A 16,478-nucleotide genomic window follows, 5' to 3' on the forward strand; every position below is an offset into this window, starting at 1 on the left:
ATCTAAGAAGGGTAGCTCCCCATCCTTCTCCACCTCCACTGTAAATCTTATGTTCTGGTGTACAGCATTCGAATGATCAACAAACTGCTGCAGTGCCTCATTTCCATGTGGCCAGATTAAAAATGTATCGTCAACATACCTGAAGAAGCAGAATGGGCGTAAGGGAGCACTGTTAAACGCTCGTTCTTCGAAATCCGCCATGAAAAAGTTAGCTATGGCTGGTGACAGTGGCGAACCCATGGCTGTTCCGTCAGTAATTTCATAATATTTTCCACCATACAAAAGATAGGTGGTCGTCAAAGTGTGTCGAGATAACTTCAGTATTTCAGGAGAGAAATGAGCAGCCAACAGTTTTAACGTATCTTCCACCGGTACCTTTGTAAACAAAGAGACCGCATGTAGGCTATCATGATGTCATTCGGACCTATCCTCATCTGCTTTATGATGTCAACAAACATTTTTGAGTTATTAATATGATGGCTACAGGTGCTAATAATGTGGATAAGTATTTTGCCAACCGATATGTAGGAGACCCAATAGCACTAACAATATAATCTCAATGGGATCCCATCCTTATGGACCTTGGGTAGACCGTATAACCTGGCTGGCCTTCGTGCTCTTGCACTTGATTGTGTACGATACAACAAAATTCCACAAAACAATTCTTTCTTTTGTCAAATAAATTATGTTTCTTCTTCTTATTACTATTATTATTGGCAGTGGCTGTAGTTGTATAAACATGTTGATAAGCGTAACTGCTAAACGTCAGATGCTATTAATTTCATACTGTCAAATTTATATGAATCTAAAAATTTGTGAACGCCCGGAACGTATAGTGACGAGCGGCCACTGTTGCTGCCTCTTAACTGTTAGGATGCTCGATGCACTGTATTTATTGTTGTAGGTGTTTACAGGTATGTTGGTGCACAAGTTACCCAGCATTTTTCACGACGTTACGTGCTCACCACGGCCTTACCGCTCTCGAAGCAGCAAGCGATCTACGAGTACAGATACCACAAATATTACATACAGCTCGTGTAATCCACGCACTACTAAGTACAGGCGAGATTCTGTTCAGAACAGCTTTCCTCCGGACATTTGTGTGTTTATTTCGTCGTTTGTTCCCTATCTCAATCTTGCGTTTCACATTGGGCTGTTCTATATCTAGTGGATTCGAAGGCAACATTTTCGTACAATGCGTCCGATATTCTCCCCTGCGCCCTATTCTCGTCCAGACTGCTGCACCGGAGCATTCGCAAAGGCGCCAGGGCAGCAGCCAGGTAGCCAGGTCCGTGTCCACGTGTCAGGCAGGCGCTAGCGGAGTGCACAGTCAGACAACTAAACAGCTGTGGCTGGAAGTGACGTTCGGCGGAGGAGGCAGCCGGCCCCCGCGTACGACACGGCGACGTCATCGACAGTAAACGACGTGGCAGCGCAAGTCGAAAGGGCTGTGGGCAACTCAGGAGGGCTCAGACGTGGACGTAAAACGGGAGCAACTAGGCAGGAGGCCTGCAGCCGATAAAAGACCGGCGTTAGGTGACGATGAGGTAGGACAGGAAATGCGAATCGTGACATACGTAAATCAGTGAGACATAAACCAAATAGACAAAGCTGTAGTACGAGGTATAGAACAGAGAGCGATTGTGCAGACTCCTACTCCGAGTAAAGATAGCAAAACGTGGCTTCAAACAATAACAGATCCAGGTCCTTACGTTGCATTCATCGAAGCGAAAACTGACAACATAGGTAAGTTCCATGCTATGGCCATTGCCAAATTGTTTCACGAACATATGCTGGAAGTCAGAGGGCAGGTTTGAAACACCGCAGCAGTAATAAGGAACAGGTTAAAGGTGGGAGTGAGAACGGCCAACGCGGCGAACAGAATAATGAGGTCGCAGACATTAGTCGATCGCTAGCTAGAATTGTATACACGACACCACCTGGTCTATAAACAGGGAGTGATACCAGGGGTGGATGTAGATCCTGACACAGACGAGCTAATGCACGAAATAAAATCGTTAGTGGAAGTGAGACTGAATAAAATGGTCTTACAAAATAATACTAAAGGTGACCTGAAACATGAAACACGTGTTCAAACTACCTCAGAATGTGTGAGTACATTTACTGTACGCGATGCTCAGTGGAACCTTGCAACCCGTGCGCGTATGTTACTTACGAAGACAATGCCGCAGCAAACCCACGTGTGACGTGAGTGCTGCTGTTCACCGAACGTCTCTGAATCGGATTCGATGTCCTAAGTGAATCGAAAGGAGAGTACGTCACTAATACATTTCAGTTCAAGAAGCACTGGACATACTAAAAAACAGATCTTACGCTCAAGTCGCTGCACATCACTGGAACTCCTCGCCCACACTCAACAACAGATCGAATGTACTCCCTGACGTGGCTCTATAGGAAGCGACACTGCGAACGAGTCATTGGGTGGGACGCACGCGCCGCGCACCTGCAGAACAGGAGTAGAGGAGAAAATGCCTGAGCTACGTGACAGCTGAGTGCGGACTCTGTGGTGATACGCCGACACAGGGACTAGCCGAGGGTGCAGTAGCGATCAATCCGTAAGTTCCCAACCAAACGATAAGCAATGGCTGCGAGGGAGTAAACTTCTAATACGAATAGTGGAGCGGATAAAAACACGCGATTGAACTAATAAACATCCGGGAGCTACTTGAGGAACAGGAAATCCGGCGTATGAATATTGAAACCTTTACAAAAACCTAAGTACACAATGGAACGACATTAAATTACATGCCGTTACCGAAATATGAAAACTGCCTCCCCTGAAAACTTCACCTTTTCCAAGCTATCAAGTTGTAGGAGCTGACAGAGAGGCTCAGCAATCTTGATCCGTGATTACGTAACTTACAAATGGGTCGAAGTCAACAACACAGTCGGGGAACTGGAGGCAAGAAGCACTGGACATATTAAAAAACAGCAACTGCTATTGAAGTAACCATTGCGATTAAAAATATATCATTTCATTCAGAGCTCAAAATGTACAGACAAATAAGGAGATTACAGCAAGCGGATGCCCCTAAAGCGATTTTCAGAGATGTCAGAACACGCCACCCTACGTGGGGTTGTAGACGGGTTGACGGAGGGGGAAAATGATTCTGGAAATAATCGATGAAGAGAATTTAGTAATGTCGAGTGATGGCTGGGCGAGTCGCACCAGTGTTGCTAGTCAAGGAAAATCAGCGGCCGACCTAGCGTTACTGGACCAGTCTACCTGGCTTCTGCCCGCTGCCAGACCCACTCGTATCATCGGATAGCCTGCCTACCGCTTGCACGGTCACGAATGGCTCGTTTTGATATTCGTATGGGGATAGGGGGTACTCGGAAAGGTGACTGGGAGGCGTGCAAGAAATGCGTGCCGTGCGATACAACACAGAAGCGCTGACATGCGGCTGCAGGGGGCTCTCGCACAGCTTGTACAAGGGCCTTGTCTGCGCTGCGACACCGGCCTCCGGGGGCACGGTGCGACGCGGAATGCCACGACGTACATGTGATACGGACGGAGGCATTAAGGCGCTACAACGAACTCACCACATTACTAAATTACCTCGCCTTCAAAGGTGCGATAGCGAAAGCCGAACGTACTTTGGAACAAAAGCGAAGAATAAGTTGAGAGGACTTCCGTTTGACTTTCACTAAAGAAACAGCGGTCACAGAAATCTGGCACGGAGGACCACGCAACGGGGCGCTCGTACATCGGAGGACGTGTTGGAGGGAATACTGCAGAGACTGGCTCACACTACGATGGATCCCAGACCTCAGTAAAAGGTGCGCGGGTTCGGCCGATGAGCTTTTGCAATCGTATAGCCTGACAAAGACGGGCAAAGCAGCAGTAAATGGGGAACGTACAGCACCGGGCCCTGACCATAACAGCTACGAAGTGCTCTGCCACCTCCCACGACTGGCAAAACAACTCCTGCTTCATAACCTGAAGAGAGTATGGGATCCGTCCACGAAACTATCAACAACAGTGGCGAGTAAGAAACGAGACGACGAAAGAAATAACGTCGAATCGTATAGACCGACAACGTTATTAACGTGGAAATACAAAACATTAGAAAGGTTGATTAAGTATAGATTGAAGTCGTGGGCGGACAGGCGTTTTGGCGCCGTAACAATTTGGGTTTGAAAGAGCAATGGGCACAAACCAAATTCTAATGCTTTTAATACCCGACATTCACATATCCGCAAGTGAAAGTAAATACTTATTGGCAACTTTCTTGGAGTTAACAACAGCCTACGACTTTGGTTCGATACCGATATTAACACATAAGCTAAATAACTAAGGTATGCCCAAAAGATTTGCTCACCGTCTACAAGAGGTATTATCGCACCGACAAATCGCCACTAGAAATGGCCCACAAACAATCGGACTGCAGATGACGAGTGCGGCTTGTCGCAAGATTCTAATTTGTGCCCACCGCTTTCCAACCTCTACAGCAGGGCTATCATGACCTGGTGCGGGATAACAATAACGTCTTGCAATCTGCTGCCCATCTCTGCACATATGCAACCGGGAAGACATTAAATCAGACCACTGAGACATTAGGACAGCTAATGAACAATTTCCAGTGTTGGCTGTTAAATAACTCACTCGAAACATCTCCTAGTAACACCTCCGTCTGTGTATTCACTAGACACAGATGTACCGTCTCGAATCAAATAAAAGTAGCGTCATGTACGTTTCCAGTCAAGAAAATTGTCAAATATTTAGGCCTGGAAATAGACCGCAAACTAACATGGTGCGTACATGTTAAAAGAGTAAACAGAAAAGTGCGAAAGAGCAGTAAATATGCGAATATCCTAGGGGAGCAGTTTCGGATATTGCCTGGGTTGGGGGGGGGGGGGGCACCCCAATGTGCATCTACAGGGGACTTATTCGTCCCTCCCTGGATTATGCATGCATCCGCAAGCCAGTCCACCCTACTTAAACTGGACAAAATACAGTGTAAAGCGCTCCGCACCTGCGTCACTGCGATTAAAGTGGCGCCAACGAACGTACTGCTATGGGATACACCAGAACCACCACTACACCTCTGACGGCTTCATCTCGCGCCTAAGTTCATGTTAGAACGTAGCCAGCTTACGAGAGCGTCGTTTACGCAGAATATCCGGAACGCGGCAATCCACTATTTTACCAGATGCTACTGGGTCAATAGACAAGCGTCGACATAATTATGTTCTACATTACTTTGAAACAGAATAGCTGCAGCACAAAGTGACGCACGCTGCACCTCTGCCGTTATCATACATCCCTCGCTCAAATCAAACAACTCAATGATATCTGTGATAACGCTTCGACAACGTGATGGCGGTACGAGACTTAGAACACGTAACGGATGCCAAAAATGCAAATAGCACCGGATGTGCGTTCGTAGACAACGTAAGCTCGGGATGTTATAAATTACCGGAAGATCTGTCTATTACGACGCCGGAGGCAGTGGCCACTTTAGCAGCACTTTACGTACTCAGAAAAATGCATTGAGAGCAAAATTATCATCTTAGCCGACTCCCGAGCAGCAGTCAGATCTGGCAGAAAGAATTTACACAGTGACACAAGACTCCAGTCATTCGTGAAATTATCCAGCAATCGAGTGGGCTACAAAATCAACAGAGAGAAGTAACAAAGGCCGCAGCGGGATGCGCCGACCAGCCCAGCCGGCTAAAAGCAGGCGCGGCTCGTGGACCGGCGTGTCCGCACGCGGGCGTCACACGTCGATGGCGGCTGGGTGCACGAGCCGGCGGCGGAGGGGGGCGTCACACCGCGACACAGCCCGTGCTCCCGGCGGCAGCATTTTCTGTATACCACCAATGCAAGAACGAAATTCAGTAGAGCTCGTTTTAAAAAAAACATTTGCACGTCCAGGGACTGATCGACAGGCCTCTTCGTACTTGTGGAAATGAAGGAGACGCGAACTGTATAATATATTAGGACGTCCTGAACACACAGACAGGGCAGACGAGACACTAAATCAACTGAGTGCTATGGGGTACAAAGGCCCCCCCCCTCCCACTGCGTTATCACTATTTAGGTGGCAACAGACGTCAGGGTGTACGATACGAAACCGCGTACTGAGCGCCCTGGGAGTGTTCGTGAGATCAGTCACATCGAAATGTAGGTCCCGCGAGTACGGAGGAGGAGGCGAGAGCGGAAGCGAAAAAATTGCTGCTCCGCCTGCAAGGAGAACCCCACTCACCCAACACGTCAAGTCAATTCTAGTTGTACACAATGATTTATTTAAAATAATACACCTGACGTTGTAACTGCCTCATATATATTAAATTCTGCAACAGATAAGCGGAGTGTATACACACCAATTTTATGAAATTTATACTTCTTTTGCTATAACTGCGTTGAAATTTGTACATAGGTAATAATCATAAGTCATAGTCGTTGCTGATGTGCTTAGTTGTTTGTAATGTCATTAAACCAAAAGCGAAAGCAAACAAATAAAAGAAAAACTTGTGTCGGTGGCACCGAGGGTGTTCCCGAACTGGGGGCGGGGGGGTTCTGAGAGGGACAGTTGCCCATTCACTTCGCGCACGCGCACGCGCTAATGTTGCACTCCCGCGTGATCACGCCACAGGAGGGTGGAAAAGAGGAGGGCCGAAAAAGCGTACGTTCAAATTTCGTCGAGTGTTTTGGACGGTACCTTGTAGTTCCAACCAGTACTTACGTTCGAAAGGTATGCAGCCGCATAATATCGTTAGAGACGGGTCGTAACGTCTTATGGTGCCACATTTCTGTTGCGCATCGCACGGCGATCTATCGTTTTCGACCGACAATGTGCGGGAATCGATGCCCCAGGGAAAGGGGTGGTTTCGTTCGGCCCCTTTTGCCACTTTCCGAGGCTTTTTCGCGTCGGTTCTGAACGGCGGAGTGTGTCAAATGTTTTCCACGCCCAGTCGTAAGTGCAATGCGTGATTTAAACGCTGGGTGTCGCGGTTCTGACCTCCATAGCAGAGACCTCAAAAGAAGTAGTGAACGGCGTGTGCGAGCGGCTGCGACGCCCTTTCGTCATCTGACAGGTCCGCGGTGGCACGACATTGGGTGGCAGTGTGCGCCGTTACAGCTGGGCTGTCGCCCAGTCCTCCGCACGTGTGGACACCCGTCATCCAGCCCGAGGACGACGTCGCAGGGCGGCACGCTTGTGCAGCGTCACACGGGAAGGTCCAGCCAAATTTCCACCTCACGCGTCGCAATGGCACAACATTACGGGGTGATCCTTTAATTTTGTTACGCAGTGTAATTATCAGCTACTACTTGCTCTGTATGTGGTACCACAAATCCAGTCCCACCATCAGATACATGTTTAACGTTATACAGTGCTGTGTACACAAAACTCGACGGCAGGAATCCGGCTCCAGTAAGACGCGGTACGCGTGCGGCGGCCTCGCCGGCGGCTGGCTGTGTTCTGCCTGCAGCTGCACTGGCGGCTGCTCCAGCTACAAGAGGCGTGGCGTGTCGGGAGCGGCGCACAACTGCCAGCAGCGGCTACCGCCGGCCACTCCAGCTATCACACACTTTCAAAATAACGATTCACCTGCATTCTTCGCCAGAGAATCACCTTCCTTTTTTGTTTCTTAGCGACAATTATCGCCACAATTTCACACACGGATCGGAGTCACAATTTTATCGATGACCGAGGCTCCAGAGGAAGGGAGAAGGTCCCGTCGACGCTGAGATCGTCGCCGCGTCGCCTTAAGCTACTTCAGGGAAACCACGGGACGAGCGACACGGGAAAGATATTTGGACGGCCGTTTCCAGTCTCTCGACAACTGCGTCATTTCTCTCGGTCGACAATTCGACCGTAATTATGTCTGTCTGTCAGACACAAACATACTGGTACCATTGTAAGTGCGCGAAATAACCTCGCACCGACTAAAGCCTGGTCGCCAGTGCGTGACATTTCATTACTGTCTGCTGTTCCCATACTGCGAGGGTACTCCGCCTATTTTTCCTCTACTTCTTCAAATCAAATGAACCAAATCAAATAAATGCTTCGTTTTAAGATTTTTTAAAAATTTATTTAATAACACGACGAACAGATACGAATCTGAGAGGCACTAGTGTAATCTTTCGATTACGGTCGCTGTACACAAGAAAATGCCCGGCGAGCAGTGAGGAAGTGTGTTGGTACGTAGGAAGAGCCGAGGATAACCGCTGTAAGCGCCCACAAAAGATGAGGCAAGAGCAAATGATAAAGACCTCAGTCAATGTTTTGTCACCTTATGTCTTGAGTTCTAGTGGAGAGACGACGTGTTTAGATATGAGATGCGTGTTGTAGGTTTCACGGTATCTGAATAATAATTTCTCTCAGTGCAAAAATATGAGGCCTTTTTATTTTCTTCCGCGCACCACGAAAAGGTCATGTCACCTCCTACGGCCTGCAAATTAGGAACAAGTCCGATGCAAATGAAAATTACATTACCTACACGGTCAATCGTAAGTTTTGCGTCTTCGGAAGAAGGAGAAGCACCTAACAGGAGTGTATAGATCTTGACTACATGAAAGTAAGTTCACCTTAAAACGGACTCAACGGAAACAAAGCATAAAATTCCAAAATTTGGGCATTAATTGAAAATAATTGATTTCTATTAATTTCTTTATTTATGTACCCTTCCTTCTTATTATTGTTATATATGCACAGGAGTTCTGAACGAGAAGTGAGAAGCCGAGAAAAGAGCGACGTTAACGGGTTATGTTAGACGCACTATGAGAAAATGGTGAGCTCACGAGATGGCATAACGATTAACTGCACTTGAATGCAGGTAAGGCGGCAGACACGATGCACGAAAGGAATATTACTTTCTATGGGCAACAAGACCGAAAGGATTTCTGCCTGTTTGCGTTCCTGGTTCACTGACAAGGGAACCTCCCCATCGCACCCCTCTCAGATTTAGTTATAAGTTGGCACAGTGGATAGGCCTTGAAAAACTGAACACAGATCAATCGAGAAAACAGGAAGAAGTTGTGTGGAACTATGAAAAAATAAGCAAAATATACAAACTGAGTAGTCCATGCAAAGATAGGCAACATCAAGGATAATCTGAACTCAGGAGCGCCGTGGTCTCGTGGTTAGCGTGAGCAGCTGCGGAACGAGAGGTCCTTGGTTCAAATCTCCCCTCAAGTGAAAAGTTGTTCCTTATTTTCGCAAAGTTATGATCTGTCCATTCGTTCATTGACGTCTCTGTTCATTGTAATAAGTTTAGAGTGTGTTTTGCGACTGCACCGCAAAACCGTGCGATTAGTAGACGAAAGGACGTGCCTCTCCAATGGGAACCGAAAACATTTGATCGCAAGGTCATAGGTCAACCGATTCCTCCACAGGAAAACACGTCTGATATATTCTATACGACACTGGTGAGGGCATGTGCGTCACATGACAGGAATATGTTGTCGACCCACCTTACTTGTACACTTGGCGAATGGGTAAAAAGATTCTACATTGCCTGATTTAGGTTTTCTTGTGGGTGTGAGAATTACTCCCAAAAAAGTGATGAAAACATAAGAGTTTGTCACATAAAGTGCAACAAATGAATCCAACAGTTTCACAGTCGCACACTTTTGCCTGTACTCTGTCAAAACATATGTTTTTAACGTTTTCAAATTTTTCCTTGTGTAGACTGTCAAATCCTGCATATGTCCAAGCAAATCTGAACATGTCTTGGAATTTTGGAGAGCGAAGTTGAATATGTCTGAGTGCCTGAACATTGATAATTGTCTGAAAATAAAAAATAAAATTTTACGCTCGAAGGAAGGACCTCTCGTTCCGCAGCTGCTCAAGCTAACCACGGGACCACGGCGCTCCTGGGCTCAGATTGTCCTTGATGTTGCAGATGTTCGCCTGGACTACTCAGTTTGTATATTTTGCTTTTTTTTTCATAGTTCCACACAACTTCTTCCTGTTTTGTCGATTGATCTGTGTTCAGTTTTTCAAGGCCTATCCACTGTGCCAACTTATAACTATATCTGAGGGGGGTGCGATGGGGAGGCTCCCTTGTCAGAACTAATTAAACCTAGCTAACCTAAGGACATCACACACATCCGTGCCCGAGGCAGAATTCGAACCTGCGACCGTAGCGGTCGCGCAATTCCAGACTGTAGCGCCTAGAACCACTCGGCCACCCCAGCCGGCTCACTGAGATTGAACGGGGTCTTCAGGAAGTAATGGGTCACAAACGAAAAGATCGAGGAAAGTGACCATTTGTGAAGAAGAAACCTGCAACGCATACGCGTTTCCCAGAAATGTGAAAATGTGAGGCGCGGAAGACGTGGACAGGAGGAAGAGAAGAGGACCACAGAAGTGGGACGCAAGACTGCTGGTTACATTTTGGGAGTCGAGAGGAACACGACCGGGACGATGCCGTCCAGAGCTGCCCGAGCACAACGGCTGAGTACGTTTGAGTCCACGTTACACAGACGGACGGCGACAGCTCTTTCGAATGACGCACACCTCGAATTGTAAGGTCCAGAAACTTAACTCCTCCTACAACTGAAAGCGATATCGTCACGAAGATGCGGTTTTCCTGATCTATTCTCGTCATTTGTTCACGAAACCCGTCCAGGAGATTTACTTTCATCACGGACAAATACTGCTTACACTTTATTACAATGAAACTAATATTTCAGATCATACTCTGCGTTCTTTACGTGTTCCTCGTGTTATTTACTTGCTAAGATTGCGAGAGCCGCTACAGTTTCGCGAGAAACGCCGAGTCGCGGCAGCGTTCACTAATCCCGCCCCTGCTGCTGCGACAGGGGGCGAGTTGGTCGTTTCCGTGATTCTACTTCCACCCCTGCATTCGTCTATTGGCGAAATCAAAGAGAGCAGCAAAAATAAAGCCCGAAAGAAGAATTTCGGTCTAAGCTTCTGTCGGCAATTAATTTTGACAAAACCAGAAACTACATTTCTTTATTTTACAACGGCCTCTAAAAACGAACAAGAGAAATAAGTTAAAAACTGTTCATCGTTTACTCTACAAAAAACCCAGAAAATTAGTTTTATGAAAACCAAACACTAGGCCGACAAAATTTGGAGCAACGTTAAGGAAATGAGCGCGTGACAAAACACTGGTTGGAGTGACCCTTCAGTAGTGACCGCCGACCTGGGAAGAGCGGCTCGCTTCGTCGTGACCCGTTTAGAAAGCACGGGGGCGCGCGCTGCGGCGCCACGGAGCGCGGCCGACGCCTGCCGGTTACAGGTAGTCCTGCTGTAGACAGGCGGTGTTGCCTGGCATCGCCAGAGGACCGTACGGGAATTTAGAAATACTGGACACAAAATCTGCACTCGGTATAGTGACTGGTAGCAGGATGAATCGAAGAGACGAGGGGAAATAATCCGATAGCGGCCGATTACAAGAGTAATGGCGAACATCCGAAGAACGCTGCGTAGTATAACTAGTATAGAGTGTGAGGATAGCGTGGTCATTTGCGCACACAGCGCAGTACAGTCGGTGTTAGGGATGTGGGCTGGAGCAGCTTCCTGCGGCCGCGGCGTACCCAGCTGCCGTGCCGTGCGCCGCGGGTCGCGGACTTCGACAACAGGCGAGGGTCTGACTCTGATGACGTGTCTTGCACCGGCTTCTTAATAGCTCAGCAACAGCTGCCGTACCACACTCAAGTAATGTTCGATTTTTTTAATGACCTATCATTCGGTAGCGTGTGGGTCCGCGATGAAAGGAGAAAGATAACGAGAGCCCTCCGCACCCATCACATCCGACGCCTGATCTCTGCCGCCACCGGCAAGACGTTGGGGAGCTCACGTGAAAACGGATACAAGGATTAGCAGACACAGAGCTGTCGTATCGAGACTGAATATTGCAACACCCACATCCTCCAAAAATAAACGACAATGTATCTATTTAAAAAAGCAGGTAAAAACTAGCTTCACGTCTTCCTGAGAATGAAACTGACTGCAGCGGAGCAAAGTCACTTGTAGAAATCAAACACACAGTGAAACTTTTTTCGGGGAAGAATGCGTGGCAGGGTAGAAAATACAGTCTTATCAACCTGCTACAGATCAGCACTGACATGCTCTTCACCTTCGTGACTGTCGAAAGTGGGACAATGGGTTCCGACGAGCGACACATCATTGGTGTTGCCGTCAATTCCTCGTGTGGTGCACTCCCCAGTCACGCAGGCATCGGCTCTTGCGCCGTTCTTCTCTGCAGTTCACCGTTGTCAGACCGCGAAAAGAAGGGAGTCGCTCCACTAGGCAACACTCACGCACACGACTGTCAGAGCTCTCCTTACACCCACCACACGTGTCACCTGCCAGTGAGGACTGCTCCACACACCAAGTACAACCACAACTACAGTCGAGGACAAGCTTTTTGAAAAATGCCCAGGAGCGTGCGCAAGCGCCAGAAAAAACTCGTCTGGACCAAAGAAAAGGAAGGGGGGGAGTGAATCAACCCCACTGATGATATTACTCCTGTATGTCAGTACGGTTCGACTGCCTCAAGTACCCTTATAGACAAATGGTGGAAATTGGCATATCCACAGTCAGTTTAGTTAAGGGGGGCAGGACGTCAAACTGGCCGACTAGAGCAGGAGAGGTACCACAGGACATTTCATTGCCACTATCTATACTTTCACAAATAAATTCACAAACGCCTGTCAGCATGACCAGGAAGGATTCAGGATGCACACTCATAGCAGTGCAAGTTCAAAAACATAACAAAACAATGTTTTTACATGTGAAATTTCATCTTTTTTCACTTACTATTGGCTGCATTTGTTGCTATAGGTACACTTTTCTCCATAAGTAAGAGAGATTCTTCGATGAATTTTGCACAGCATACAAACCATACTTACAACTGTATGAAACTCCAGAGTATTTAATTTGCGAAAAAATGAATTAGCTGTTACACTTTAAACTTTATGTTTAGAAAAAGCTCAAATTTTATAGTTAATTATGTCAATTTTTACCACACTTTTTAATAAGTTTGGAAAAATCTAGAGTTTTGCATTAAGCAGTTTGTGTGGAAAATTCATCGAATAATCTCTATTAGTTATGAAGAAAAGGCCGGCCGCTGTGGCCGAGCGGTTCTAGGCGCTTCAGTCCGGAACCGCGCTGCTGCTACGGTCGCAGGTTCGAATCCTGCCTCGGGCATGGATGTGTGTGATGTCCTTAGGTTAGTTAGGTTTAAGTAGTTCTAAGTTCTAGGGGACTGTTGACCTCAGATGTTAAGTCCCATAGTGCTCAGAGCCATTTGAACCATTTTTTTATGAAGAAAAGTGTACCTATAGCAACAAATGCAGGCAATAGTAAGTGACAAAAATTATGAAATTTCACATGTAAAAACATTATTTTGTTACGTTTTTGAACTTACACTGCTATGAGTGTGCATCCTAAGTTCTTCCTGGTCGTGGTGACAGTCTTGTGAATATATTTGTGAAAGTGAATATATTTGTGAAAGTATAGATAGTGGAAAGTAAAACGTCCCGTGGTGCCTCTGCTGCTCCGAATCGGCCCGCTTGACGTCCTGTCCCCCTTACATGAATAGCTGGAGTGAATACTGAACACTCAGTCAGCGTCTTATACTCGAACCCGTCTACAAAAAGCGTGCCGGCCGACGTGGCGGGCCTACTGCTACAGCGACGGACACGGCAGTAACAGGCTGTACACCGTGTTGTTAAACAGTGTGTAAAGTATAACATTTAATAAAATTTAGCACGATTTTTTCTTAGGTTGTACAGACTGTGTTTCTTGTGACACACACTAACTGAAATGAGCAGCCACACGTCTGTAGGCATTCCGGCGTTCACGCCCTACCCTCTGGTGTAATACGGTTCCACACCGTACGTGTCAGACCAGCCTGTTGCCGTAACACACGCACGCACTGACGCAACAGCACGACACAAAACACCGCGGTGACTGCAGCATCCGCGCTCCAAACCCAGCACGTCGCTTTTCTACAGCTGCTGTACACGCGCCTGCACTCCGCAAGCGAGTGCAGTGTGCGTGGCAGTGGGTACATACCTCGTGGCTGTCCGAGCTTAGCTGCTTTACTCGATTCGTTGCGATGCCAGTGTCAAAGCCCTAATACGACGACTCCTGTACGTTATTCCTCTCCGCGACCCTGACTGCCGCGGCAATAGAATCGTGTCGCACAGTCTTCCCGGTATAACAGTTTTCTAAATTTATGGAACAAGATCTCGCGAGAAATGCATAATTTGTCTTCTAAAGGTTGCTGCATAATCTTCTTAATTACAAGTGTTATACTGTTGTAGGGACTGTATTAACTCGTTTGTAGTATCTTAAGGAAATCCTGAGTAAAGTTAAAAACAAACTAAAATCTAAGCCCTGCTTTCATAATCGTCTTTGTGTGGTTTTAACTCACGGAGGAGAATTAATTTCAAGATGAATTACCGCTACGGACTTGACGCCGACGAAACGTCTCGAAACAGATTAAGTTTCGGATATCGCGCAGCTGCTGCGTATTGGCAATTAACGACCTGTGCTAATTTTTCTGTTTCCACGGAAACTGTTTTAACGAAGCGAAGAAAGCTGCTAGCGACGTGGCTGCGAGTTCGTTCCATCTGTGCTTTCCTCTTGTTAAGGATTCTCTAGGACGTCCCCGAAAGTCTGACCCGAGGGCTTCGATCAAAGGCCTGTCACGGTGTTGCACGACGTTTACGCGAGCGGCGCGGCGCGGCGCGGCGCAGCTGCGGCCGGCCCTGGTGCACGTAGCTGCAGCTGTAGCTGCGTGCGCCCGCCAGCTGCTGTGCTTCTGAAGCGCCCCTGCCGACTGCGTGCCGGCGACCTACTCGCAGACTCAACTCGCGCCTGTTTCTCTGCTACCTGGTCCGCCGCCTTTGTCACGAGACGCTGGCTGTTCCGGAACAGCCGCTGTGCCTCACCTGTTTCAATTGCGCAATGCCTCGCGGCTTTCACTCAGCAGGAATGGCTGCCAACCGCCTTTAAAGCATTGGCAAGCAATCTACTGCGCCCGTACCGCTACGAAATCAGAGGATTCTTTTCTTTTTTTCTGCAAATCTTTAAGTTGTTTTGGATATTAATATAATTACGTAACCAGTAATTGTTTATTTACAGTGCACGTTCAGATATTCGGAATACATTTCTTTTTACGTTTGTCTGTCCAAACGACTCGTGCTAACAGCCACCCGCTGTCGGTATCTGGAGAAATTGTGCAAATTCGACACGTCAATATCGCAGTCAGCAATACGGACCTCCACGAAATATGCCACGGATATAACAATGGCCGACGTTTTTCACTCCCTAAACGTATCTGAACGACTTTCCTCGATGAAATTTTGGACAAAAGCCGTCAACGATCCAGTCAGCCTCTTCTGACACTCGTAAGAGCATCAGATGGCTCCGTGTGCCCATTTGCGAGCACCAAGCCGAGGTGGTGGAGTGATCGGTTACTGACAACGGTACAGTTAAGTTGTTAGAGGAGGATCTGTTTGACAACGAATGACAAGTGCTTCGTACAACGACAGCAGCGCTTGGCTCTCGCTAATGAGGGAAACGTGTATGAGCACACGCCCTCACTGACGCCGCGTCGAAGCACCCACCAGAAAGATTCGGCGAGCGCACGCGGCGGCGGGCTTGGCTGGCGGCGCGCGCCACACACCAGCAGCCACTTACCGCTTATTCTCCGCATAGCAGCGCCGGCCGGTGTCCGCTCCTCGAGGTACGTATCCACACTCGGCTGTTTCTTTTCCCCTGGTGGTGCACAACGAGGAAATGGAAGCAGCGGTTCGCTACACACACCACACGCTCAGCACTGCACAGTCGGCTGCAATCAGCCGGGGCCCGTCTCCATGCCGGCACACACTCGCACTTATACACACCCGCACACACGCGCGCGCACAGCACCCGCGACCGCACACCGCGCCGCGCCGCGTCCCGTAACGTCGCGCCGCGTCACGTCCGCCGCTGCTCAGCCGAGCGACCACGGCGACGCGCTGCGTGGCGACTGGCGGAAGGCGGCGGAGAGCCAGCAGGCGAGGCAGCCATGGGCTAGCGGGGGGGGGGGGGCGGTTGGTCGGGCGGCGAGTGGAGGGGAGGGGAGCCCCGCTGCTCGATAAGAGAGGCGAGCGCCCCACCGGCTGCCTGCGCATGCGCCGTGCGTCACCTCCGCTTCCACCTGGTCCTCGCGCAGCGAATTCTCAGGTGCTCTCGTTCTTGTTTACATGTGGCGTACAGAAACAGGGGAACTGCAACACCCCCTATTTCCAGTCGACATTACCGTAGCGACTCCTTTCTACTTTAATTCTTTCTCTGTACTTGTAGAATACACGACCGTTCAGCCGCCCTCACAAATTTGTCCGCCGTGGCTGCCGGTCGCTCTCAAACGACCACGGAACACGATTTGCGAGCGCAGCGCTCTCCAGCTGCAGTTCGTGACTGCACCTAATGTGTAAATCACACAGTTTCTTTACCACAATTGACGCGCTTAAAACAGGTGCG

The 16,478-nt window shown here is 48.3% G+C and overlaps 1 protein-coding gene across 1 annotated transcript in view; it reads right to left on the minus strand.

Annotated features, from left to right (window-relative positions):
- LOC126456761 (caskin-2) overlaps positions 1-15,963 on the minus strand; it is a 960,013-nt gene extending 944,050 nt beyond the window's left edge. Inside the window, exon 1 of the mRNA XM_050092514.1 lies at positions 15,654-15,963. The gene's annotated coding sequence lies outside the window, so the exon portion shown is untranslated. The remainder of the gene's footprint in view (positions 1-15,653) is intronic.
- Between the last annotated feature and the right edge of the window lie 515 nt (positions 15,964-16,478).

This window comes from Schistocerca serialis, chromosome 2 (assembly GCF_023864345.2).
Source record: "Schistocerca serialis cubense isolate TAMUIC-IGC-003099 chromosome 2, iqSchSeri2.2, whole genome shotgun sequence".
NCBI classification, from domain to species: domain Eukaryota; kingdom Metazoa; phylum Arthropoda; class Insecta; order Orthoptera; family Acrididae; genus Schistocerca; species Schistocerca serialis.